Source organism: Dendrobium catenatum, unplaced genomic scaffold (genome assembly GCF_001605985.2).
Source record: "Dendrobium catenatum unplaced genomic scaffold, ASM160598v2 fragScaff_scaffold_954, whole genome shotgun sequence".
Taxonomy (NCBI): domain Eukaryota; kingdom Viridiplantae; phylum Streptophyta; class Magnoliopsida; order Asparagales; family Orchidaceae; genus Dendrobium; species Dendrobium catenatum.
In genome coordinates, this window is record NW_021319416.1 from 1 (window position 1) to 5067 (window position 5067).

Here is a 5067-nt window from a genome sequence, read left to right on the forward strand (position 1 = left end):
TGGCCGATTAGATTGCCGTTCGTAGACAGTGCTAGAGGGGAGCTTCATGAAGGGGCTGACACCATGGATCCGGGCAGCAGTTAAAGCAATGAGGCCTCGTGACTTGGGAGAGGCTATGGAGTTAGCTCAATTAGTGGAGGATCAGAGGTACCTAGAGAGAGACAGGAGGCAGTCAGGAGGCACGTACAAGATGACCACTACCTTATTGACATCCAAAGAGCCAACACCGGATACTCTTCGGGGGAATTCAAAGGAAAATACTGCAGGTGGAAGACCTAGGGACAATTTCAAGAAACTCACAAAAACATAATTACAAGAGAAGAGGGCGAAGGGGACCTGATTCAGATGTGACAAGAGGTATATGTTCGGGCATAGGTGTAACGACCGAACTCTTCAAGTTCTTACCGTTTGTGATGAAGAGGTAATGGAGGTGGGTTTCGTCTTTCCACCTTGCGGATAAGGTGGATCTTTGGGAGGGGAGTATTGTTAGATCAGTCCAGCCGGTCCATGCAGGACTGGCTCATGGAGATATAGGTGGAACTCTTCCGCCTCTTCTATACACCGATCGCACTGCAGGAGCCAACATAACATTTAAGGAAGGATTTTTGAGGGATTTAGGAGGGAAATTCGAATGTAGGGACTGTTTAGAGATTTCCTTTTGAATTGTATGTATTAAATAGTTTGTTTTCCTAGGGTTAGGGCATCTTGAATTTGGCTGAAAGTTGAGATCTTTTAGTTTTTTTGGCTCTAGCGGCTTCTAGAGATTTTGGAGATAGATCCTCCTCTCGAATAGAGGATCAATTGTATCTTATTATTTTCCTTCCGTTAGTTTGATTATTCCAATAAAACTACTATTTTTCTGATTTTTCTTTTGGATTGGTTCATCATTCTCGCTGTTTTTGTCATGATAGTTAGGTTTTACTTGAGAATTCCAAGTATTTTCTAACACTTTCATCACAATCCCACATTCTCCCTTCGTTAGACTTCAAAGAGCAGCTCTTCGCCTTGACATAAGATGGTTCAGTGATAGATTATCGGGAAAGGTTCGAGTACCTTGCTGGCCGATTAGATTGCCGTTCGTAGACAGTGCTAGAGGGGAGCTTCATGAAGGGGCTGACACCATGGATATAATCAAGCCATCTCCTTTCAAATTCAGCCCATTTCCTTTCAAATTCAAGACCAATCTGCTCATGCCCACCCCCTTCACACCTCTCCCCATACCCTCTACCCGACTCCTCCCTAGGAATATACTCTAGGAGAAACATTCTCTCTTCTCTCTCTCCACAATCTCCACCTCCTGTTCTTCTCTTCACCTTATCGGATTAGGGTTTTCCCCAGTTTCTTGGCAATCAACGCCTTCCCTCGCCTCCGACGATGTCATTTTGATTTGGCCTTCGAGCAACTTCTTCAACATCTCTTCTAGGATGAAAAATTTCCCATCGATCTTCTTGTGGACGGATGGAATTTGAAACTTGAAATCTGAAACTTGAATTTGGAGATTTGAAATTTCAGATTTCAATTGTCCGATCTCCCCCTCCAACACTTATACCTTTTTCCCTACCATGGGTACCTGTATGTAGGCTCCAAATAGCAAAAAAAAAAAAAAAAAAAAAAAAAAAAAAAAAAAAAAAAAAAAAAAAGTGGTTCTGGTCTTCAAACAACAAAAAAATAGCAAGATCGGAGAGAAAATATAGCAGAAATTAATGACAAATACTTCTCTTTCAGCCTAACAAATTGCTCCGATACCAATTTGATAGGAAACACTTGTAGGCACAAAAATTTCCCTTGCTGAATTTGAATTTCAGCCTTTGCACAAATAGATTTGAGAAGAATTTGGGAGAAATAATAAGAAAGAAATATTTTTTATTGATAAAAGATGAAAGAAAATGAATAAGATACAATGGATCCTCAATTGGAGAGGAGGATCCGTCTCTCTCAATCTTTAGCGGCTGGCTAGAGCCCAAGAAAACTCTAGGAACTCTTTAAAATTCAGCAAATATTTAGATAACCTGTTAGACCGGTCCTCTTTGGACCGGTCCAGATTGGGCCGGCTCGGTTTGTCTATAGGCGACGAGAAAGGGCGGACAAAGGGGGGAGCCGGCAGAAGAGTGAGGAGCTGTTTGGGTGGGGTCCACTTGGTTTTGATTTTGTTTCTTGGAGCCAAAAGATGTGGGAGCAAGGGCAATTAGGTCCTTTTAGGTTATTTTTGAATTGTATGCATTAAGTAGGAATAAAAGAAGAAATTAGGATTATGTGAAATTTGCTTGGAGTTTTCTTGTTCTTCTTTGGTGGCTAGGGCTCTAGGTCAAATTCTAGAGATTGGGAGAGTGCGATCCTCCTCTCGAATAGAGGATCCTTGTATCTTTGTGGGCTCCGAAAATTCGGCCCCGGCCTCCGCGCTCGCTTTTCTTATTCGGCGAGGGAGTTTTAACAAACTAAGTTCCGGGGTAAATTTTGGAAGGCAGATGGGTTTGTAGATAAGACACTACCCAGAGATTTCGCCCTCATTTTGCGAGGACTTTATGCAGGTCAACAATCTTTGCTATTTTCCTTGCATCTATTAGTAAAATACAAGTCTTTTCTCTACGTTTTCTGCAGTTTTTCTCTGTTTTCCCTCAGTTTTGGGCTGTTTTCCTGCTGTGGACAGCAGTTGGTCTTGAGATTTGTTGCCAAAGTGATTAGGAAATACTTGAAATCAAGTATTTCCTATCATAACCCTATTCCTAAACAATTTCATCGATTTAAAGCATACAAATATGATCTCTTGGGGTGCAACCACACTAGCACCAGTGCACTAGATCCCATCAGAACTCTGCAGTTAAGTGTGCTTGGGCGAGAGTAGTACTAGGATGGATGACCTCCTAGGAAGTCCACGTGTTGCACCCCTTAAAAAAAATACAAATATGATCTGAATTACTAAACCACCCCTCCCTAAATCAAATCATGCCTAAAACAATCATTCCTCTTCAAGCAATGGGCCCACAAGATCGGCTGCCCCCTCTTAATCCAATCATGCCTAAATTCCCCCTTCCTCTTCAAGTAATGGGCCCCACAAGGGGGTTGGCGGCTGGCTTGGCCCTTCTAGAGTAAACCAGCCCTAGGATATTAATAGTAGTTTATTCACTACTTAGATGAGAAAAGGAGGCTGAGATCATTTACAGTACTTTTGGTAAACTAATTACGAAAGTACAATATTGCTGATTTATAGGAGATAGTAGCAACATGACAACGGGTGGTCCATGATCTCGTGAGCTTGTTAGCTAGGTATTGAGATCTGTTCAGTTTGGTAGCAGCCATGTAGCATGCACTTATGATATATTGAACTTTGCTGAGGTAATGGTGACGGCATTAATGGTATGACTGTTGGCAGAACAATCCTTCTAGTAAGGTTATTCACCTGACTCGAGCAAACTGACTTATAGTATGACCTGTCTGTAAACTGTACTTAGGTTTGGGAACAAAATAGTTTAGACCAACTAGTACCCCATATAACTGGAGATGTCTTTTATTTTGTTAACATGTACCTTTTTGTGTGATTTTAACTTGCTTAGGCTTCGAACTTTAAAGTATTATAACTCATCCCAAAAATATATCTGTTAGCTTAGGAAAATGTCAAGATAGGAAAGTTCTTTGTTTTTAGTAAACCGTATATGTTTATTTGGTTGCTAGAATATTATACTTTATTGAATAAGACACATTAAAGAGATTTTCCACTTTTCTGTATCATATTTTTTTAATGCCCTTCCAAATGCAATGTTACATTTGTTATTTGGGATATTTGTATTAAACTCCCTATAGTTTGGTATTTTGGTGAAATGTTTTTGGGATATTTATATAAAACTCTCTATATTTTGGTCTCTTGATAAAAAATGATGTAATCTAGAAATCTCTAAACCAAGTAAGAGAGCTAGGTATGCAAACTAAACACCTTCCTTTCAATATAAAAAAAAATAAACACAATAATAAAACAGAACACAACAACACTTACAATATCTAATAGAAAAGGACACAACGACACCTTATAACTTCAAATAAAAAGAACACAACAACACCTTACAACTTCAAATAAAAAGAACACAATACAACTTAAGACTAATTAAAGTTTCGAGAAGAAAGATACAAGTAAAATGTAAATTGCGGAGAGAAGAATAGATAGAAATACAAGACTAAATATAAGAAGGAAGGTAGAAGAGGATAACTCGCAAGCTATGACAAACCCGCATGTTTCATATTTCAAAAATTCATCATATCTCACTCTGTTTTCACAAAGAAATTCAGCCGCAATGTATGTATAGGAGGAAGAAGGGGGGAAGGACATTTATTATCCCACATAAATGTGTTACTAAAACAGCCACTAACACCCCTCCAAATCAGCCCATATATAGAGAAGTCAAAGCAAACAACACAGGGATCAGCAAAGGAAAGAAACTGAGCAGCCAACAACAAAGAAACCAAGAAAACAACAGGTAAACCGAGCAGCCACATGGGCAAACCAAACAGCCATCATGAGAAGACAAAACAACCACATGGGAAGACCAAATAGGCACATGGGGAAACCAAATAGCAGCAAGGAATTCAAGTAGTCAGTAGGGAAAACGAGTAGACAATAGGGAAAATGAGAAGACAATAAGAAAATTGAGTAGACAACAGGGAAAACGAAAAGCCACAGGAGAAAAAGAGCTAGAAACATAAATGAAAAATAAAAAAAAGTCATAGAATAGCTAGCCTTATAAAAAAATGACAATAGTTTCAAAATTTTACAAAACAAGTTAAAATTTTTTACTCTATTTCACAAACAAGCCCAAGTAATCCTGGCCTTGTACTAGGATCGTTAGAAATCCTCTGAGTACTCTAGGGTTAATTTTGAAACATCGGCTGTACTACTAATAGTAATATCATAATGTTATGCTATGAATTCATAACAAACTCTACTACTAATATCAGGTTTCACAAAAAAACCCTAGTAGTAGTGTTAGTATTTATTGAAACACTGGCATAAAGTAAGACTTAGTTGTCCCTGTTTACAAAATATCCTATACTATTAGTCCTTGTTTGAGAAATTTTGAT

The 5067-nt window shown here is 38.8% G+C and overlaps 1 non-coding gene across 1 annotated transcript; it reads left to right on the top strand.

Moving 5' to 3' along the window:
• The first annotated feature begins 2767 nt into the window (after positions 1–2767).
• On the top strand, positions 2768–2886 carry LOC114580333. Its single transcript, XR_003701692.1, has one exon. It is a non-coding gene; the product is annotated as a 5S ribosomal RNA (ribosomal RNA).
• Positions 2887–5067: the final 2181 nt, after the last annotated feature.